Genomic DNA, 24,158 nt, shown 5'->3' with positions numbered 1-24,158 from the left:
TTTTTTTTTTTTTTTGGAGATAGGAGTCTTGCTTTGCTGCCTAGGTTTGTCTCAAACTGAAGTGATCCTCCTGCCTTGGCTTCCCATCATGTTGGGATTACAGGTGTGAGCCCCTGTATCTGGCCCAAAAGCAAAAGGAAAAGGAGAAAGAACAAAAAGGACAAGTCCCCGCACTTTGGTTTCTATACGGCCACCTCTCAGTGCTCTGTGCACACTGGCCTCCCTGCATGGAGTTCTTTCTCCCTTCTTTTTCACCTTGAATTCCTATTTATTTTTTAAAGATGTACATCAAATATCATCTCCTTCCAAAAGTTTTCCATAACTAATCTTGGCAGCCAGCTGTTCCTCTTTCTGATAACTATAATAAGGGCTAACATTATGGAGTGCTTACTGATACACTAACTGCTTTATATGCTTTGCCTTATTTAGTTGTCAACAACACTCTGAAATAGGCACTTCTTATGCCCACTTCAGACATGAAGAAACTGAGGTTTTAAGCCATTAGGTGATTTACTCAAAAACACGCTGTGTAAAAATGTTTGCTATAGACTTTTGCAGAAATATTTGAAATTATTTGTATAGGCAAGAATGATGTCTTTTTCATACCAATTAACTGGCACCAAGCAGTTCCTCAATAAATGCTTATTGAATAAATGAATGCAACCTACAATGAATATCCTCCTAATACATGGCAGAGAAATGAACCAATATGTAAAAACCTACTAATTCCTATGGATTGGAGAGACGTGTCATACATTTTACCTTCTCTAGAACACTTTGGGTCTCAGAGGTGCTGGTGATTTATCTCAAATGGGATCATTCAAATAATAAATTGTAAAAATAATGTAAGGTTGGTGCAAAAGTATAATGGCAAAACCCGCAATTACTTTTGCACCCACATAATTCAGGCTTTCTGTTTACAGAAGAGCAAGTTGAAACCCCTAAGAGAACAACAATTTGCCCAGGGATATGTAATTGGTCAGCAGGGAAGCTGGAACTCCAACCCAAGCCACCAAACTCCCAGTCCTGTGCCCCTTCCCCACAATCATGTATATTCCCACAACAGTTATTCTGTAACTAAGTTCTGCTCATGGTCATCACCCAAGGGGGAAAAAAGCGTGTTCATTCTAGAAAATTAAAGAAGCATTAATTAAGGAGCACATATATTCTATTCTTTGGAGATCATATCTATTGCCTTGTGAGTAACTCAAATGCCACTTGTCATAGGCCACTTGGTAGAAGTGACTGTATCTTGGAGTTTAACAGATACAAGTTGGAATCATTTACCAGTGATATACCTCAGGACAAGACACTTAATAGCCTATGAACCTCAGTTTCTCCCTTGTAAAATGGGAATGATTACATTTACTTCAGAGGGCTAGTGGGAAGATCGGAAGTATGGGTTTGTTAAGATTTGCTTTCATTTCAATCCCCAAGGTTGCTAATTGTTTTTAAATGTACCCAGGATTTGTCTTAGTGCAGTATGGTAATGCATGCAGACATGGACCTTAATGTCACGAAGGAAGGAGCACAGATCTCTAGGAACAGGTATCTCAGATAGGGCCACATGGGTAAGAACCAGGGCTCTCAGGGAGGCAGGAAAGATGAAGAAAAAGCTTGGGCAAAAGCCTATATTGTGATTTTCTGGGGAAGAAGGGGTAAGTACAGTGAGCAAGCTTAGGGTTGGGTAATTTGAATAACATCAGTGAGTTCTAGCGGTGTCTCTAGTCATCTGTTACCTGGTCATGAGATGATTTAGGGCAAAGGAATATTGGCTTGGTAAGAGTTAGATGAAGGGGGTGATTGGAAGTATGAGTTCTGGACTGGTTGGTTTGCATATGAAATGAAAATACACAGCCAAATTGTTTACTATCTTGTTTTTTTTTTTTTTGTTTTTTGAAACAGGGTCTCACACTGTCACCCAGGTTGGAATGCAGTGGCACAATCTCAGCTCATTGCAACCTCTGCCTTCTGGGCTCAAGTGGTCTTCCCACCACAGGCTGCTGAGTAGCTGGACTACAGGTGCATTCCACTACACCTAGCTAATATTTCTATGCTTTGTAGAGATGGGCTCTTGCCATGTTGCCCAGGTTGGTCCCAAACTCCTGAACTCAAGCAATCTGCTCGCCTCAGCTTCCCAACACACTAGGATTACAGATGTGAGCCACTGTGCCTGGCTTTTATTTACTATTTTTAGGAATTAGCTAGCCATGGGAGAGGTAGTCTCTCCAGGATTAGCAAAGCCTCAACGTGTCAAAGCATCATGAAATATAATATCAAAAAAACCCTCCATAAGTAATACACTAATCTTAATAGAAAATTAAACGAACCCTACTGAAGACGGCTGCTCAGACTCCTGTTATTAAATAATGTGGTCTGCAGCATGTAGCGTGAATGTGGGACACATTTTTCACAGCATCCACTAGAGAGACACAGAGAGAATGAGAAAGAAAAAAGAGACACAAACAAGAACAACAAAAGAATGGAATATTCTCATTCACTTCTCATCTATTTCTTCTCATAGAAAAGCATATCCAAGCACTATTTTCCTGATCAAGCTTTTCTATTTGTATGATTCAGTTTCCTCTTATTTTATAAATATAAATTCCCAGGGAGAATAAAAAGGCTTAAGATTTGGATTGTGAAATGTTCTTGGCAAACTCTAGGTCAGGGTTTCTCAACCTTGGCCCTATTGAAATTTGGGGCCTGATGAGTCTTTGTCTGCTCTGTCCTTTGCCTTGGAGGTTTTGTAGCATGTTTGGTCCCTACCAACTAGATGCTAGCAGCACCGACACACAAATGTGATGATCACTAATGTCTCCAGGCACTGCCAAATATCTCTGACGGGCAATATCAGTCCCAGTTGAGAACCAATGTTCCAGATAACTCATGGTTTAGTTCAGCCATGTTTTCATATAGCTCTTTATATTCAGGATCCTGAAAGTCATTTATCATTTACAGTTGAAATAATCTTTAATGACAGAAAAGTGAACGTATTCTCCCTGCTCTCAAAAAAGAAAATGAAGTCACAAAGCATGGAGAGCTAAATGGCAAACTTAAGATGAGACTTAGAAGATGCCATCTGAAAGAACAATCACAAACTTCTTGTGGAATAGATTGAAATTTGTTCAGGTACATCTCTGCTTTGCAAGGCAGGACATAAACTTTCCCAAGCTGCTCTAGTTGTGCTTTGGTGAGGAGAGAAAAAAAAGAGACTTGGAAATTTTTCTAGGATCCTTCACCTGCTCTAACCTTGTAGAGGAAAGCTTACCTAACAAATAGGCATCTTGGTGCTTTTGCTTCTTATTTTCTTAAGATGAACATCAAATAAACAGACAAACTCTAAGTTGACTCATGTCAATACTGGTTGCAAAAACACACAAGAAACATAATGACTATTTGAGATTTGCTGTAATAAGATGGGCTAGAAGTTCACAAATACAAAGACACATGCCTGGAGACCTCAAGGGCAACCTCAAGTCCCTTGATTTTTCCATACTCCTGTTGGTCGGAATCTGATTAGCAGTGACTAAGAAAGGATGTAGGTAAAGTTAGAGAACCAAATAGAAGCTCAAAAGAATAAACCAAATGCAGATAAGGATCAAGGAAGCACGCATTTTTACAGGCAACAGATACTTTTGGCACACAATAAAATGTTTCTATATCACATTACATTTGTCTTCCTATTATTTGTGGTCACCAAATATTCATTCTTAGTATGAAAAAGATTATTATATTGATTGATCCAGGGTTAAGAATATTGAATTTAAACTATGTCAGATTTGAATTTTTAATTTATGCCTTTTGTGTTCTTAGTTTATTATGTTGTGGCTCATAAATTAAGAAAAGTGTTTTCTAAGAGATAAATGTTTACTAAAGAAAGATTCATTGAATATACACATTGAAAACATAAGGCTGAACAAGGCTGACTGGGTTCTCTAAGGTTGCTTATAAAAGTGAAGGATACAAAATTGGAACATGATTAATTCTAATGACAGAATTTTAAAAACCTTCTTTTCCAACCCGCTCATGTAGTTCAACCAGCAAAGGTACTGAATTTCACATTTGTCTGAGAAACAAATTTCACATGCCAGGCTTTTATAAGTTCAAATCTATGGGATGTATTATTTCCGTAACTATTGTATGTGTTAGTGATATTTCACAGAGCCATAAAAGAAGGTAAGCCTGAACTAATTAGAATAGTGATTGAAGAAAATGCCTCTGTATTTTTATTACAGTGAAATACTCCCACTTCAAAATGGATTAAGTATGTGGTATATAGAGAGATGGTTTATTGATTTATGCATTTTGTTGTCACACTTTTGTAGGCGTTGGCTGGCATACTAAAGCAGTCACATCTTAAAGCTCTAAAATGTGGAGAATATATTCATTTCCCATTGTTTGGAATGCACATAATTCTTAGGCACTGCCCTGATTCTCTGGAGGATTAGGTACCTTTTTATCCACACTTGTTTTTGGTTTAAACTGAGTAGCTACCCTTTTTGTTTATCAGCTTAAAGTATTTATGTATTACAGAAATCTGGAATTTTGTATATAGAAGGATTTGCCTAAGTTTTGCTTTTAGTCTCTTTGTCCTCTTTTTTAATTGAGATGTTGTTTAAATCTAGCCCTTTCTAGAAAAGGAGAAAAAAAAAAAACCCAAAGCAATGATGTTCTTCAGTGCCTTGGGAAGTGTAAATTTATTGGCTATTCCTTCAAGGTTATATGTTTAAACACATGAAGTAGGTAAACACATAGTAGTTTTGCTGAAACTTTTGGTGAAAATAGCTGAGTGAATTCATATCTTCTCTGGTTCCAGATATACCAGTGACAGAAAAACTATAAAACAAGAAAAATAAAAAAGCCATAGAGATGAAGCAATACAAAATATGAAATAATAGCTATCAGACACGGAGTAAGGATTGGGAAGTTCCAACATGTACTTGATAGAACTCCCAGAAGAAACAATGGAGAAGATAGCAGAGAAGAAATGCACAGATTTAATAATAGTTGAGAATTTTCGAAGTAAAGAAAAGCCTGATTCCTGAGATTGAAAGTAATTGTGATGTTAGCCTCCCCAGTCCCAATAAACATAAAGTAGAATAGAGACAGAAGTATTCTAATACTGTGTTGGAGGGACTGTCAACATGAGGTTTAAAATTAATGGGTATTGTCTTTCAAGTGAAAAGTCCTATAATAAATGCACTACCTTAATATTTATTATGGTGAATCTAAGGACAAAGAAGATTAAATATGACACATCATTTATTTTTTACAAACTCTGAAAAACAACAGGAAGTCATAATTTGAGAAAATGTAATTGTGTAAAGCTTCTCATTGCTTTCCAGAACCAATATAAATGTATTCGTTCAGTGATTTTACTCACAATAATTATATATACAAATTTTTCTTCTGAATTTTTCATGGTTATTTTCTTTGATTTTACAGGATAAATAGAGTCTAGTAAAACCTGGGTCGGTATTTTTTTTTCTTAAAGGTAACAGTACAAATGCCAGTTCTATAAACATAGGTCCTACTTTGAGAAACTGTAATTTCAAATGCCCCAAAAGTGATACATTAAAAAGGTTTTATACTTTTATAAATATAAGGCTCACTATAAGTGAAATAATAAAATATAAGTGAGTCTTATGTTTGTAAAACTATAAAACGTTTTTAATCTATCACTTTTGGGGCATTTGAAATTACAATTGCTCAAAAAGAATAATCTGATCAAAGAATCTGGTGATTTTTCTCTAATGCTGTCAGCCCAGAGGTGTTGAAAACAGGATTAAATTTTCTACCTTTCATGGAGAGTTTTATTTTGACTTCCTATTGCACTAGAAAATGACCCATGTTCTTAGGGCCTTTGAAGGGGCCTCTCACTTTTGGCCTTATCAGGCTCCTCCTCACCTACTCCTGGGCTCTGCTGACTTCACCTTCCTAAACACCATTCCATCCCTCTGAGGGGCCATTCTTAACGCTGTCTCCATCACCTAACCCACTTCCCCAGTTACTGACATCAAACATTTCTCAAGGCTCCAGCATTTCCTTATCTAGACAACCTATACTTTTTCTTGCACTGATATGGTTCGGCTGTCTCTCCACCCAATCTCTTCTTGAATTGTAGCTCCCATAATTCCCACGTGTTGTAGGAGGGGCCTGGTGGGAGACAATTGAATCATGGGGGGTGGTTTCCCCCATACTGTTCTCATGGTGGTGAATAAGTCTCAGGAGATCTGATGGTTTTATAAGGGTTTTATAAGTCTCAGGAGATCTGATGGTTTTCCCCCTTTCACGTGTCTCTCATTCTCTCTTGCCTGCTGCCATATAAGACGTGCCTTTCACCTTCCACCATGATTGTGAGGCTTCCCCAGTCACATGGAACTGTGAGTCCATTAAACCTCCTTTTCTTTATAAATTACCCAGTCTCAGGTATGTCTTTATCAGCAGCATGAGAACAGAGTATTACAAGCATCTTAGAGAACTTATACATCTTTTTATCTAGTGAAATTATATATCAATAAGACTTCATTTAGTTCTTGATATGCTAACACATGCAAAGGATTGTGGGCTGGAAACACTGAGAATTTACAAAGGATTTTAAGTTAGAATGGCCCCTGTTCTGCAGGAATTTACGATCCATTTGAGGAGCAGAGATAGGATGTTAATTCATTTGAAGAAAACTAGAGCTACATGGCAATATATAAATGCCAGGGGAGTGGTGAAACTATCACCATTTCAGAGTCCACTATTCAGAGAATTATCAAGGTTTTTCTCCTATTTAGCATTTGCCATGTAGGTATCTTTTTTATTTTTTGAGATGGAGACTCACTCTGTTGCCCGGGCTGGAGTGCAGTGCCACAATCTCAGCTCACTGCAACCTCCACCTCCCAGGTTGAAGCGATTTTCCTGCCTCAGCCTTCTGAGTAGCTGGGACTACAGTCACCTGCCACCATGCCTGGCCACTTTTTTTATTTTTAATAGAGACAGGGTTTCACCATATTGGCCAGGCTGGTCTCAAACTCCTGACCTTGTGATCGGCCTGCCTTGGCCTCCCAAAGTGCTGGGATTACAGGTGTGAGGCACCGCGCCCGGCCGCCATGTAGACATCTTAATGATGATTCTACTGATGAGCTGATGCTTATTATACACTTCCAAATGCAGGTATTTAGGTGGTCATGACATATGTTTGTTAATCTTCTCATAATTTATACCCAATAAGATCTAAAAAGTGATAAAGAAGAGGCAATATATAAATTGTATTCCCCAAAGGTGTTAAGATATATATTTTTTTGGTGCGTGTCCTGTTTTCTGGATAATAGTGGCTTGGATCGTCAAGTTACCTCTAACATTAAGCATCCCACTTTCAGGGACATACGGTTCCAGGCAGGGTTGTCTTCCTGTTTTTCATCGTTGACATCGCAAGAGTGCTGGCTCTATCTCCTCCTGCAGCGCCGGTGTCAGCATATTCAGTAGGCGATTCATTTCTGTCACCTGTATCATAATCACCCTCTGCATCCTATCGCCTAATGCATCACTGTCAGACCCCCTGACTTCTTGATATCTCTGTCCCTGTGAGAGGCCTGGAGATCAAATCACACCTGATAGCGAAACTCAGAGCCAGAACATTCTGTCTGAGGAAGTGAACCAGGAGGGGCACATTTCAGTGTGCTAACTTTATGCAACCTCCCTGACAGTCCTCGATAATGTTACAGTTTTCCAAGGAGCATCTTCATTTATTTGATGTTAATCACTTTGTTAGGTCCTGCAACAGAATCAGTCAAGTGCCAAGTGCTGCTGCTTTTTGCGCTGCCTGTTTCCTGCCATTACTGAGACTCCAGGCTTTATTGAGGCCCCGGTCATCCCCCTTGGACTCCACTCTCCCCTGACATCACTACCATGTGGTTCCAACCCAATGCGGCTGCTGAGTTAATTTTGGCATTTGTCACTGACACAATAAATACCTCAAAAACCATTTCAACTTTGTTATTCTTCAGTTCCAATCAATGCAGATAATCTCCTACACTTATACAAAGAATGCTGTAGGACATTAGCGAATCTGCCAACTCAATCATCTATTGAGTTAATTTTTCTCCAACCATGCAAACTATCATGTCCCTACTTAAAGTCTCTTTTTTTATTCCTACCATGTTGCTTAGCCTCTCTTTTCTCCGCCGTCACACTTTTATTTGAATAGAGACACCATTAAAATAGACTTCAGCTAGTTGAACTGAATACAAAGAAGATAGACTACCATTCCAAGTCTCTTCTTCCAACACAGTCTTCTCTACAATATGAAGATTTACTGTCCTGCGTATGTTGAAAATGAAGCTCCACACCCACTGGCAATAGGCCATGAACTCTGAGTTGCTAACAGATTTGAAAATAATCCATTGTTAAATATCCTCATCAGCTCTACACAGGACCCCCAGCTTACAAATGCCAGTTACTTGGCTGGTGTTAGAGACAGACCTAAAATACCTTGAAGTTAGCCAGCTTATATCATAATGTTAGCTTTAGTCCCAGTGCTATACTTTCACCAGCTGAGTTAATGGACTTAGGCACACATTTGTTACTCATTGACAATGACAGACTCAAGTGTTATTGTGGTTGAAACAGATTCCAGAGATAATGTATTCCAGTTCCTTGATTTTATAGCTTAACATGAAAAGAACAGAAAGATTGAGGGACTTGCCCGAGGCCACTCAGCTTTGTAAGTTTGTATCTTTATTATTTTAGAAATTCTTTTTTAACGCTTTAGCTCTCCTTGAATTTGAAGTTTCCAGAGAGCATTTCCTGAACAGTGTTCAGAGGAAGGCTCCTGGAAACGTGGGATTTTTTTTTTTTTTGATAGAGTTTTGCTCTTGTTGCCCAGGCTGGAGTGTAACGGTGCAATCTCAGCTCACTGCAACCTCCGCCTCCAGGGTTCAAGTGATTCTCCTGCCTCAGCCTCTCGAGTAACTGGGATTACAGACATTCACCACCACACCCAGCTAAATTTGTATGTTTAGTAAAGACAGGGTTTCACCACATTGGTCAGGCTGGTCTGGAACTCCTGACCTCAGGTGAGCCACCCGCCCCAGCCTCCCAAAGTACTGGATTACAGACGTGAGTCACCACGCCTGACCTGGAATATTTTTAACACAAGAGAAACTCTGCTTTCCAGTTTCCGTGTGTGGTCAAGGAGGGCAAATGAAGGAGAAAAAGGGAAGAGGAAGGGAACATTAATTGAGCACGCAGGTGCATCCTATCAACCAATAAGAGGTAGCATTTATTGAGGGCTTGCCATGAACCAAACACTGTTCAGAATACTTCACGTATACTGTCTACCCATTAAATCCTCAAACAGCTGTATGAAAAAGAACTGTTTAAAAAAATCATCCCTGTTTTACAGATGAGGAAACACAGCAGAGTGTCCCAGTTAACAAGTGGTAGAGCAGGATGCAACCCAAAGCACCGCGTTATCTTGCCTATCAGAAACCTCATCATCACTCCGTGGAGTGGCTGTTATTGTTCCAAATTTACAGATGAGGAAACTGAAGCTCTTAGGAACTGTATGACTAAAGATGGGGAGGTGAAAGCAGCTGGTTATACAGTCTAGTCTACCTCTTTTTATTCTGCCATGCAATTCCAGGATGCAGAGATCCAAAAATGATGACAAGGCATTTTAACCCTAATCCAGAGAAGCTGAGTCAAGGTCAATTTAGCAAATTAACTAATAAAAAGAGTCGATGACTCAGCAATATACTTATATTTTGACTTTCCCATCCTTTCTCTCTGTCATGAAGGAAAGATAAGGCAGATTTTAGCTAGGATATTAGGTCTAGAAAAGTTCTTCACAAACATGGGATCAAGTGCATAATGTGGTTACCCCTTCCCAAATGCCTAATATAGTTTCCAGCACAAAGGCTTTTCAACAAACATGTGGCAAATGAGATTATAATGCCAACCTGGCATGCCACTGCCCTAAACTCTCCATTGTGGATTGGTTCTAGTGGCTTATCCGATTCATGAAAGAAATTTCCTGTGGGTCATTATCTCGAGGAAGTCCTCTGTCTGTCGGTGGTGGTGAATTTTAAGGCAGCTGTGCCATACGATGGAAAGAGAACAAAGATTTAATCTGAATTCACTCATGAAATACAGCTTCAGGGTGTGAATCCCAGCTCCGGCAGGGGGTTGAGCAAACAGCAATATCATCACTGGTTTTTCACTTAGGATGTGTAACTTGTCAGAGCAGTGAAATCTCTTATGAGATGTGTGTTAGGATGATGTTGTTCAGGCAGAAGGCTGTTCAACAGTACACTTCCCTAAAGACATTTTTCAATTACGGATGCATTGCAATTAGAGATGGAAAAAGGCTGGATGGGGTCACCAAGTTTATTTCATCTGGCAGAATGGACACAGCCTGAGATTTTGTTTTTTATATAAAATATCTTCTAAAATCCAGCTTATGTAATTTCACGTGGGAGGCTTGTTCATAATCTTATAATCCAAAGACTGTTTCCCACTAATATAACTTGATATTTGACCTCATTTTCACTACTTTTTTTCCAAGTGAGATCTGTTTACTGATTTTACCAAATCATCTTCCTAGTTTGTTTCTTAGGATGAGAGAATGGTTATTCCTGTAATGGCCCTAAAAGATTGCCTAGCCCAAGTTACTTATTCATAAAAAGAAAAACTAAGGCTCAGAGAGGCTGAATTAGAGCTTTGATCTGCTTTTCAGTCAATTTTCAATCCACCTGCATTAGGACTTTCACTTGAGTTCTTATTACCTTTTCATTATATACAACCTGTAACCACCATCTTCTAGGTTGTGAGTCTAAGCTGTTAAATCTAGGATGAAATTTCTTTTTAATTATGGCAACAGAAAAAAAGTACTTAACAGCTGAAACACCTGTTTGTATTTGTTATATTTTGAGAAATATAATTTGATCAGTGCTAGATGTCATGCTATATAACAATGATTAGTATTTTATAGGGTACAATTAAAATCAAAACATTATTTTTCTTGCAAAGACATCTGCATAAAAAGCTGCATTCTAAAAACAAGTCAACATTTAACATGCTAAACATCAGCTACAAATATTTGGCCTTCAGGGCATAGAGCTTTTTTTAACACTGCTAAATTTGTACATTTCTTGGTAAAATTGTTTATTCACTGTTTTGATGCTAAATGTATATTTGTTGTGGGTGACATAAAAACATTTACAGACTAGATGCATAATAGTAAGTTGCCAAAATACAGATACTATCTTTTGTTCTTAGTTATTGTTATGGGCTGAATTGTATGCCCCTAAAGAGGCAGATGTTGAAGCTGTAATTCTCAGTCTGACTGTATTTGGAGATAGGGTCTTTAGGGAGGCCATTAAGGTTACATGAAGTCATAAGGGTGGGTTCCGAATCCAATAGGGCTAGCACTCTTATAGGAAGAGACACCAGAGAGCTCACTCTCTCTCTGCCATGTAAGGACACAGAGAGAAGGCCACTGTCTGCAAGTCAGGTGGAGAATCCTTCCCAGAAACTGAATTGGTCAGAACCTTGATCTTGGACTTCTAGTCTCTAGAACTGAAATAAATGTCAGTTGTTTAAGTCACCAAGTTTGTGGTATTTTGTTACAGCAGCCCTAGCAGGCTAATATCGTTATAGCTCCCCTTCTTAAAGGTGAGAAGTTGATGATGCTTGGCAGGGGGTGGAGGGTATGTTAAAGTATGCAGGTTGTGACTAAGGTCCGGGTATGTGGAAGAGCCCTAGCAAATTTATAGATGAGGTGGGATTTTCTCAATACTGTAGAGTTTCTCAGAGATGACAGTATTCCATGGAACTGGCCCCAAATCTCCCTATTACTTCACCCCCTTCCATCTTCCCTACAGTCCTAGCAGCCTTGGTAATTTCCTTTCTCCCTGTAGATTCATACATGAGGCCCAAAGAGAAGGGTATCAAAACCCACATTTTGACATCATTGGTTGTAGAATGGTAGAAGTCAACAAATATTTTTATTCCATCAGAGATATGAAAATTCCATCATGGATCGGATATATTACCATGCATCTGACTAAATCCATAAACAAATTAGCCAATATAACAGCCAGTATAAGTGTCTCTTTTAAAAATATTTTGCATTTCCTACTTTGCATTTAATTCAGGTTAAAGTTCCAAACATGAAATTGAAGTTCCTCTTCCGTCAAATATGCTTGTGTGGCAATTACAGGAAGAAATTGAAAATGAACCAAATAAAGGCATGTTTAAGAAACGCCTTATGGGGTTATGCCAGCTCTCATAACACCAAGTGGTTTTGACAAGCAGTCTGAAATCCACTAATCACTTGGGTAAAACTCTTGCGCTTGTTCCTGTTAGTTTCAACTCAAACAGCAATCTGACTTGACAGGTTTACTGTAGCCTTAAGGAGAAGTGGATGTAATGCAAGACACAGCCTTGAAGGTAAAAGGTCAGCGTTGAGAGTCTGAAACCACCTGGCATCTTAAAACGATATTTTCTATTGTTGCTTTTGGACATACTTCACTAGAAGACCCTTTCAAAACTTTAATTTCTTGCTTGGAAATCACAGGTTAATGACAGTTAACAAGAAGTTAAGGTACAATATAACATCTTTATATAGCATGCACTTGGCTTTGTGGTTTTCAAAAGAAGGATGGCTTTGAAAACCCAAATGTACAGCTTGGTTTTTTTTGCAGCCAAAATAAAAATTTTTAAAAAATTTCTTAGTTAAAAAAATCCTCCCCCTTGTAAGAGATATTCTTGTGCTGTAAGCCCTAATTAAGAAAAAAAAAACTTAAAAGGTTATTGAAGTTAACTGTGGTATGCAGTATGGCCCGGCTTCCTCTGATAATGACAAAATCTATTTCACTAGTGACAAGTGTCTCAAAGGCTGTCTATCTTTTGACTACAAAGAACATTGAGGGATATGTATTTTAATATGTCAGTATCAAAGAGAAATTTGTTCTCATAGCCCCGAGATACTCTCAGCACACTGAGCAAACACTCTGAGTATGCAGTGGTTTTGGCTTTGGGCCACATCTCAGGAAAGCCCACACTTATTCCTGCTGAGTCTTCTTTGAACTATGGTACTGTGGGTTCCCCTTTGTCTTCCAAAGCTGAAACTTAGTCACCCCCAAACTTTATGTGAGTACCTTGGTATGGACTCTTCCCCACGTTTCTCGGAACATGTGAGAAATGTCTGAATTGACTTCTGAGACAGAGGTTGATGCATTAGAGGCTGCATGGCAGGAGCCACGTTTGCACACCCCTAAGTCTTATAGCTCTTACTACATCTTCCAGGTATTGCACTGAGTTCTTTATCTGCATTATCTCATTTAATCCTCATGACAGTCCTATGGGGCAGAAACTTTAGCAACTCTGTTTTATGAATGAGGAAGCAGAGGATCTGTGTGTTAAGGAACAATTCCAAAGTCAGCTAGAACAATAATGTAAACATGCACGTACAAGCTGACTCTTATGTAAGGAAAATCAACTGTTTAGATATGGCACATGATTTGAAAAAAATCAATTGTATTATTTAAAACCGTAATACATGCTTCTGTATAGAGTTTCGTAACTGCAAGCATCTCTGGTCCTCAATGGTTGCATTAAAGTATTCTTATAATCCAAGCGATGTCCTTGGATTTTTTTTTTTTTTTTTTTTTTTTTTTTTTTTTTTTTGAGACGGAGTCTCGCTCTGTGGCCCAGGCTGGAGTGCAGTGTCTGGATCTCAGCTCACTGCAAGCTCCGCCTCCCGGGTTTATGCCATTCTCCTGCCTCAGCCTCCAGAGTAGCTGGGACTATAGGCGCCGCCACCTCGCCCGGCTAGTTTTTTGTATTTTTTAGTAGAGACGGGTTTCACCGTGTTAGCCAGGATGGTCTCGATCTCCTGACCTCGTGATCCGCCCGTCTCGGCCTCCCAAAGTGCTGGGATTACAGGCTTGAGCCACCGCGCCCGGCCTCTAGATACTTTCTATAATACTTCTCATACTCCACTCTCTTAGATTTGTCCTTGGTTATGCGTGTGTATGTGTGCGCACGTGTGTGTGTGTGTGTGTGTGGGAGGGGTACATACACACATAAATACATACTCATGTAAACATACTCATCTACAGATACACACACACATATACAGATACACGACACATGCTTCTGTATAGAGTTTCAGAATTACAAGCATCTCTGGTCCTCAATGGTTCAGTTAAAGTATTCTTTTTTTTCATCTTTTAAATTTTTATTTTCATAAGTTTTTGGGGAACAAGTCATATTTGGTTGCACACCTGAGTTCTTTAGTGGTGATTTGTGAGATTTTGGTGAACACATCACCCAAGCAGTATACAATAAATCCAATTTGTAGTTTTTTATCCCTCACCCCCTTCCCACCCTTTCCCCCCAAGTCTCCAAAGTCCATTGTATCATTCTTGTGCCTTTGCATCCTCATAACTTAGCCCCCACTTATGAGTGAGAACATACGATGTTTGGTTTTCCATTCCTGAGTTACTTCAGTTGGAATAATAGTCTACAATCCCATCTAGGTTGCTGCGAATGCCATTAACACAACATATAGACACATATGCAAAAACACACAGACACGCACACATATGCATACATCAGAGTTGCCAGAAAATAATGCAAGACACTCCGTTAAATCTGAATTTCAGATAAACACCACTCTCCCTATTGTAATTATGTCCAGATATTGTATGACATTTACCTAGCCTCAAAAACTACTAGTTTATCTGACATTCAAATTTAACTGGATATCCTATACTTTTATTGGCTAAATCAGGCAACTTTAATAAATAAATATGTACATGTATGTATACACATATGTACATGTATGAGTATACATCTACTGTACATATGCTACAAGTATATTTAAATCTATATAACTGTATATGCAATGATATGTAACACTTCCCAAATGAGATTAGCAACCTGTCTTTACATATGCCCGTTTACCCTAAATTTCCCATACATCAAACTAACCACACTTGTCATTTCATCTTCAATATCTGTTTTTCCCACTATATCCCAAGCTCCACAATGACTGCAGCTACTGCAGACTTACCCCCAGCATAAAACATAGCAGATGAACTACAGAACACAGAATTAATGTGAAAGCCCACATCCAGAATTCAGCCAAAAGTTCAACCTCACTATTAAAAGCAGAGAGGACCTGTTCAACTGTGGACAGAAGCCAAAGTCAGCTGCTGAAAACCATGAAAGAGATACGCAGTCTAGATTTAAAGGACTTTCACTGCATGACAACAATGATCACATGCATTTCAGTGTCTTTATGTCAGTGATTTTGAATAAGCATGTTAAAATATTTTTTATCTTTGTATTCGGGCTAGCCCACTGGGTAACAGCACTTTGCACATGGACATTTCTCCTATACCCCAAGCAACACTGCGAACCCTTCTGGCACGCCGCGTGCTCACCAGGTTCTGTTTTCGTATGCCACAGCACACTCGAAGAGTATCCCTTTGCCTCAAGTTCTGTTATTATGAGTGCCATTTAGAAATTTTCATTTTTGCCAAAACCATTCAAAGCAGAGGATAAAAAAGAGAGGTCAGAAATGGCGGCCCCCTCCCACTCCACATTACATTAGTGGCATTTGAAAATTACAGCCTCATCAGCTTTCTTAGGAAATACTACATTTTTCATCTTTGGTCGCTGTGATTAAGTAACATTCACTTAGGACGGCTCCTATGGTGACATAGCTCCACTATAAAGGCCTCCTGGGTGGCATTCCGGTCATTAGAAACTATACAAACTATTAGGAAACAGTAGCCGATCTGCTAACAAACCCTTCAAATTACAGTTCCCTTTCTCATTGTGGCAAAGAAGACTGAATTCACAAGAGTTTTGGAGTTGGATAAAATAGATATATGTTGAAATACACACACATACACACACACACACAGACACCCACACACACACACGAGGAGTCTCACAGTTTGAAGTATATTTCTTAGAATGTTTTTCCATAGAGCTCTTAGTCTAACTGTTCTGATCCCCCAAAATAAGGTTTCATTTTTGGATTCCACAAATTCCCTGGGTCACCTCACACTAAACCATCATGTGTCTATAAACAGAGGTTTCAGCAAACTGATGCCCTCCACTGAACTTTAGTCTCTGCATGTCTCTACTATGGACCTGTACCACCAAATTGGGACTCACCCACCACTCCATTGCCTGCTATAAAAACTGAGTCCCCAGCAGAGGGCACAACTGAGGTGCACAGTCATGTTCTCTATGCTATTGACCAGCCCTTCACATTCTCTCAGTTGCCCTTTCCCATGAGGCAGTTTTGGCCAGTACCTAATAACGGCTAAGGTAGGCTCTTTCTCTGCATAAAAATGTACATACGTCACAACACCCCAACATATGTCAACATCACAAACATTTAGCCTGCTTGTCTTGAGCTCCTCATAGCATGGGAAATGCAGGCTCATATTTTACTGGCATGTTGACTAATCTTTAGGGGAGATCTGGCTTATGCGGGAAGTGATTGACTATGTGGTACCCTTTCCCTTGAGCTAGTACTAACCCGGACCCCAGACATACCCTTGGCATTCCATCTTTCTGATGACATATAAAAATGAGAAGCCACACACTCTGGGATATTACGGATCCCATGGTGCTTTCAGGAAGACCTGAGGCTTTATCCCCAATGTGGCAAAATGCCAGCTCAGAGAGTAAAGTTCCAACTACTCAACATCTTTCTATACTTTATAGATTGTTCTGTTATTTGCTGCAAAGATTAACTAGCATGAAGTAGGGAGCCATTTATCTGTTAACACATTTTTTTTTTTCTTCCAGAGGTGCCTGCATTTCAGCAGTGGATTTAAGCCACCTCTGTGTAAAATATTGCAGCATGCTGAGGTAAGTAAATGCTACAGAAGATAAATTATTTGATGACCAAGTGGGCATTTTCCTATAAATTAACTTTTTTAAAAATAAAAATCATAAAATTGTGAATTGTGAGAGATGAAGGTAGGAGTGAAATATGAGGATAGGTTTCATTTTTGTGCTAATGAGAGGTCTTTTCTTCAAGTATAAGAGGATATTTTTCATATGAATCCAGCACACAAGCTTCTGCTCTGCACACCAGGAAACTTAGTTCATATGAGCATCACTTTGCTATTATCTGGGTTTGGCTCTCTAATGCTTTCCATAGCCACTCTATTTGTTACCTTCACCAGTTCCCCTTGGAGATGAAATTCAACATCTCCAACTCAGAAAAGGAGCTCCCCATGGGAAGATCCTCTGCCCCAGTCATTAATAGAAGAGACGGGAAAGGCTGGGGCTGGGAGGATTGGATTTATATAAATGGAAAGATAAGTCTCAATTTTTTTACTTCCTTCGAACTTGTCTCTACTATTATTTTTTTTTTCCAGCTTAAGATATTTCTTGTTTCCTGCTTTAATCTAAGCTTTATCCAAATGATGACATATTGGAAAAAGAGGTCATCTCCAAGGACATTGCTCACTGTCCTGATGCCGTGCAGTGTATGTTTACTGTCTCATCTCTCCAAAGATCCTCTTCTATCCCCATTTGTATTTATTCCACACCTTGCCAATACCTTCAACTCAAACTTGACACTGGCTCAAGTCATTTAAAGCCAGTAATCCCTGAGCCACACTTAACAAGCCCATGCTGCCAAAACTCCCATAAAACGGAGTCTCAGACTCTCATGGAATACCAAGAAGATTTATATTCAGCCTTAACATTGGCAATATTCACCTAGCCTTTCTAGAATCAACTCATTTCTTATGAAATGCTCAAGTCTATCAGTGAGGATGCAATATCATACATATGTATAAATAATGAGAGAGCTTCTTAGGTGCCACACGTAAAATCCAGTCTTGTTACTTCATTGTTGCATGTTAAAGAAAGCTCTTTTATTTCCTTATTTGGGAAATAATACAAAACTCATAGAAAACTTATAAGAATGGTACAAAAACATTTGTATACTCTTTATCCAAAATCACCTATTGTTAACATTTCGCCTCATTTGTTTCTGCAGTTTGCTGTCACTCTCTCTCATATATATATGTGAGAGAGATGGTGTACACATTACTACTTATGTACTAATATGTATCACTTTTATACTAATATGTATCACTTATACAACTGAAGAATAATATGTGAGAGTATATATATGAGAATATACATATGCTGATACTCATATGTTAATATATATAACTTTTGAGATAATTCTCACTATTTGAGAATTAGTTACACACACTGTGGCCTTTTACTCCTTAATACTTCAGGGTGTATTTCCTAGGAACCAGGATAACCTCTTACACACCCATAGTGCAGTTATTAACTATAGTAAATTGAACATTGATACAATACTTTTATGTACCTACTGTCTGAATTCCAACTTTGTCAACTGATCCAGTCAAATCCTTTATAGCATTTTCTTTAGCCCAGGATCAAGAATAGGATCCTGTATTCTACTTCATTGCCATGTGTCCTCAGTGTCCCTTAATCTGGAGCAATTTCTTAGTCTTTCTTTGTCATCAACTAAAGTGATGGACCATTTGGTGTGCCAGGCAGTAGATCATGTACCTCAGCAGCCTGGAGAATGCTGCTGTATTTTCAATAGACAACACATATGAGATGATCATAATGTGGATGTCATTTCACTAGGAAAAAGTAAAATTTTCTTCCACATACTTTTGTTTTTATTTTTACTTTTTCAGAGTCTTGCTCTCTGGCTGGAGTGCAATGGCACGATCTTGGCTCACTGCAACCTCCGCCTCCTGGGTTCAAGTAATTCTGCCTCAGCCTCCTGAGTAGCTGGGACTACAGGCACCCACCACCATGCCTGGCTAATTTTTGTATTTTTAGTAGAGATGGGGTTTCACCATGTAAGCCAGGATAGTCTTGATCTCCTGACCTTGTGATCCCCCCGCCTTGGTCTCCCAGAGTGTGGGGATTACAGGTGTGAGCCACTGTGCCTGGCTCTGCATTCATTTTAATGAGAAGAGATGTTAGATCATGGAAAGATCTCCACAAAATGGAATGAATTTTTAAAGTTTTGATACTCTTTTAATTGTTTAATTTATCTGGAAAATTTGCTCCTTCCTTGACATTGCAAGGAATGTGTAGATTGACATAACGATCTAGAGGTGTTCTATGTTCAGAATCTATTATCTGTTGCTAATTTACTTATATCCAACATCCACTGCTTTTTATCCAAATAAATTCCGTCCATCTTGCAATCTTCATGACATCCAGTAAAGCAATAAGCGGTAGCGGTAAAGGGAACATCCCAGGGTGGGGAGCACGCCTCCCGCTCCTGTTCTCTTTCCAGGCTCGAAAGGCAGGAGGCACCACTCAGGAATACACATTCCTCCTGCTTCAGTTGACAGGCTAAGGATCCCTCTGCTCTTGTGTGGAACTCACATCTTTCTCTTCCTCCTCCTGTCCACCCGCAAAGCCCACTTTGTACAGAGGAGAGAAAGAGTCTATTCAGCACAATTAAACCACCTACACACAGACTTACCAAGCAGAAAACAAAGAATAAGGAAGAAAACATCCACCACCACCTGAGAAATTGAAGTAAGCAGTTTCCTGAATTTCTACCCATTTTTCATGGACAATGTCTCTGGAGGAAGCCACAGGAGAGAGCTTCTGAGTGATATAAGGTGAAGCCTTAGCAACACATATTAGGAACCCCTATAACAACAATGGGGAAAGGAAATGGTGGGGACGCTTATTATTCAATGGCAAACTGGGGCTGTTTCTCCACAGCAGTAGAAGAGAATAAAGCAAGTATACGATTGAGGGGAGAGAGGATGGATTTGGAGTCAGGAGACCGCTTTGACGACGGACCAGACTGTGAGACTTTGAGGAAAGCTCTTTAGCAGCTTGAGTCTGTCTCTCTTTCTTTAGTGTTAAGGAGCTCTGATAACAAATTGGTCACCAGCTATGGGATGGGGTGAGGTACAAGTGCCTCCAGATACAGAGGTCCCTAAAGAAGGGGACAGAGGTGAGCAGCAATCCTCAGAACAGCTGGAGGGTGGGGGATGGATATAGTCCCACAAAGGGATCTGGTGACACCTCACAGCACCCACCATGGCTCCCCTCTCCTTCCTCATCTGAATGATGAAACCGTATAGAATGCAGTGCTAGGTTCTTTGTAACTGAAATGATTTCACTTTCTTTTTTTCTTTATTCAACTTTAGTTCAAAGAAGTGACCACTCACATCACAGAACTCTCTGAGGCATGCTGGGCTAATTGACTCCATTGAGATATCCTTTGTTATGATAAAAATCTTCTATTCCCCTATACAGATGGTACCAGCCAAGAGGAAAGGCACTGGCGCCTGTGGTCAGGCTTCAGGCAATCCCAGTGACCCTGTGCTGCCTTTACTCACCCCTGTCTCCTGGGAAGAGGTGCAGAACGGAAAAGTGCTCGGGCCTTCCTCTTAGTGACACCACTCCCCTCTTTATGTCACTGCCTTGCTTTTGGGCTCAGTGTCATTAAAGCACTGCTGTGCCTTACTGCACATATTCCTTTCTAGGTCACTGAGACATGAAGTGAACATCATTTGTAATATTCATACTTTTCTCTGAGAACTGGCAGGGGGATGGAGAAGGGCAAGAAAGTGGGAGCAGTGTCTGGGAGAGTGGAGAATTAATTTGCATTAATTTCTCACCCTGTTAACTGGTGTGTCACTTCTCTACTCACACAGCCTCCAGTGTGGATCTAGCAATTACTTAGCTCCGCAGAGATAATGCACCCCATAAAATGGCAGAGACAGTGGCCAGGGCTGGGCCCAGGGATTCAGTATGGATAATATTCTAATTCTGTATCACAAGGTAAGGCACAAAGAAGTTAGTCATGTTTTTCTCTGAAAACTATGTATATCTTACTAGGTATATCACAATGTATTATATAGACATACCTATGTATGTTTATATATTTCCATAAAGTTTTCTTATCTTATTTTTGGTTTTTTCCTTCCCACTGGACTCTAAGCCTCATGAGGGTAAAGGTTTTGCCTATTTGTTCATTGTTGTAACTCCAGCACCTAGAACAATGTTTGCCCAATAGTGGACACTCTGTAAGTATTTGTTGAATACCTAAATCCATATTAAGATCAACTCTTATGTTTGAATTAGTCTAGAAATTTGGGGGACAGTGGATTATATGCTCCATTTTGAAAACAAGATGTTTATAATCAAGTGACACTATTTTAAAGGAACATCATTTTAGTTGAGGTGCCAGTAAAATTCATGAATGCTTTATGCTAAAACAAATTGAGTTACGTGACCTCTTACCTTCTGATTCATCGTTCTGCTTTTTCTTAGTTCTACCATAAATTTGAATCTGTAATTTCTGCTTTGATCAATTTGATGTATAAGGAGTGGAGCCAGTCAAATTTGGAAATAAAATTTCAAAGTTAGAATTCCAATTATGCCGGTGATTCACTGCATAAAACATATGAGCCTCACTTTCCTGTTAAGTGTTCATTTTGCTCCAAGCCTTCTTTTGAGGGAGGGTACACATGTTGCCCAAGGCACCAAGAATAGAAACTTTCTTCCTGGACTCTTTCCCTCTTGTCAGTTTTCATCTGAAATAAAAGGAGATTGACTCCGGGATCTTCCAAGGCTGCTATTCCAAGAACAGGTTCATAAAGGTGATTGCCAACCTCCAACGCAAATGCTAATAATCTGGAATTTTCCTTCAAACCATCTGCCTATTCAAAATACAACTGGGTTACACTGGAAAGGAGAGAGAGAGAGCTCTGATTCATATGAGAAGTCAAGAACTGAACCTTCATAAGTTCCATACTACAGAAACATAGCTAAGCATGCTCGTTTTCTATTGGGATTTTGGCCTGCTATTTGGGTGTACGCAGAGGGCAGTATCCTAACTCTGGTATAATTCTACGAGCAGCTTGGTCTCCCAAAGCTTGTTCAAAGAAGAGAGCATATTTAATCTACTAAATTATGTTTTAATTGAGACAGAATTCTATAAAAATCATTATGCATGCATAAATGTAGCCAACTTGTCATGTTTTTCTTTAAAATACCTGTGAGAATGTCCGTGTCATTTTGACCACTTGAGGCTGGCAGGCTACTCTCTAATCCCCTGCCAACATCAGTAGCCAAGGGTTGAATTTTATGGTTTCAAAGAATCTGTTACGGTGCCCCTAAATCTTCTTACATTATTTGTAAAACTGAGCAACCCATTGCATATCAATTTAGAAAAAAAATTAAGTACTTTGGAAAGACTGGGTGAAGTAGAATGGCCGAAAAATGTTGGTAAAGAGAAAGGGGGGAAAATGGGACTCTGCTCTTGTTGGTTTGCAAGTATCAAGTTCTTTTATTTTTTCAAAAGCTAATGGCGGAAATTACAGTTATCGCTTTGTGTTTTGTGCAAGAAATATCATGCTGAACTCCAACTGGTAAACTCCTATTCCAAAAATATGACCTCATATGAAAAGATTGCCGAGTAAATATGCATTATATTTCTCTATTTACATTTGTGAGTTAGAGTACACTTTACCTCTCTTCAGTTTTCTTCTGGAAAGGTCTATATGAACATATATCTTAACATAATTTCTCAGTAAGAAAACTTCTTTTTTTGTAGACGGAGTCTTGCTCTGTCGCCCAGGCTGGAGTGCAGTGGCGCGATCTTGGCTCACTGCAAGCTCAGCCTCCCGGGTTCACACCATTCTCCCACCTCAGCCTCCCAAGTAGCTGGGACTACAGGCGCCCGCCACCACGCCTGGCTAATTTTTTGTATTTTTAGTAGACACGGGGTTTCACCATGTTAGCCAGGATGGTCTTGATCTCCTGACCTTGTGATCCACCCGCCTTGGCCTCCCAAAGTGCTAAAAACCTTTTTTTTTTAAAATAAACTCTTCAACTTTCAATCTCTCATAGTTGAATACTTCATCTTCAGCACTGAGCTCCATGCTGAGGATGCCAAGATGACCAAGTTATGTTTCCAAACACAAGAGATTCTTGGTGTGATAGAAGATCTCCTCATAGACTGCAGCTAATGACCACATTCTTTTTTTTTTTATATTGATGATATCTTTGTATTCTCACATTGAAAATGTTTTTCAATGAGGTAAATTGTTTTATTATTCCCAATGGCTATATAAATGAGAAAACCAATATTTAGGAATATATATTCATATATATATATGAATTTCAAGATGACACACACAGAATATAATATTGTCTATGAACACGTTGCCTATGTCATAAAGTTACCTGATTCAAAAGTTTGTAGACTTTCCATTACACTATGGTGATAACCCTAATGTGTGTAATGAAAGGATGATACCTAAGGGACTTTGAGCCCCATGGCAGGTAATTCAGAATGTTATTTTATGGTTGGTTGACTTTGTAGATGGCCAATGGCTTCTTCTTCTTTTTTTTTTTTTTTCAAACTTTTATTTTGGAGTCCACGTGCAAGTTTGTCACATGGGCATACTGCACCCAGGTAGTAAGCATAGTATCCAATAGGTACTTTTTTGACCCTATCCCCAATCCTCCTTCCCCATTCTGGTGGCTAACAGTGTTTACTGTTCCCAGGTTTATGTCCATGGGTGCTCAATGTTTAGCTCTCACTTATAAGTGAGAACATGTGGCATTTGGTTTTTTTCTTCCTGTGTTAATTCATTTGGATTATGTCCTCCACCTCCATCTGTGTTGCTATAAAGGACATGATTTTATTCTTTTTTATGGTTGCATAATATTTCATGGTATATATATGTACCACACCTTCTTTATCCAATCCATCACTGATGAGCAAGTAGGTTGATCCTATGTATTTGCTATTATGAATAGTGCAGGAATGGACATATGAGTGCATGCACCTTTTTGATACAATGATCTATTTTACTTTGGGTGGATACCCAGTAATCGGATTGCTGGGTCAAGTGGTAGTTCTGTTTTAAGTTTTTTGGGAGAACTCCAAACTGCTTTCCACAGGGGCTGAAACAATTTACATTCCCACTAACAGTGTATAAGTGCTTCCTTTTCTCTGCAGCCCAATCAGCATCTGTTGTTTTTTGGCTTTTTAACAATGGCCATTCCTGACTAGTGTGAGATGTCATCTCACTGTGGTTTTGATCTGCGTTTCTCTGATGATTAGTGATTATGAGCATTTTTTT

General features: G+C 39.2%; 1 protein-coding gene across 5 annotated transcripts in view; it reads right to left on the bottom strand.

The window, feature by feature from the left end:
* The window catches only part of GPC6 (glypican 6), a 1,170,736-nt gene that overhangs the window by 192,559 nt on the left and 954,019 nt on the right, over window positions 1-24,158 (bottom strand). The gene's annotated exons all lie outside the window — the stretch shown is intronic.

The sequence above is a fragment of the Macaca thibetana genome, chromosome 17, assembly GCF_024542745.1.
Source record: "Macaca thibetana thibetana isolate TM-01 chromosome 17, ASM2454274v1, whole genome shotgun sequence".
Classification (NCBI taxonomy): Eukaryota; Metazoa; Chordata; class Mammalia; order Primates; family Cercopithecidae; genus Macaca; species Macaca thibetana.
Note: the sequence above shows the minus strand (reverse complement) of the source record. Positions and strands in the feature narration are given on the sequence as shown.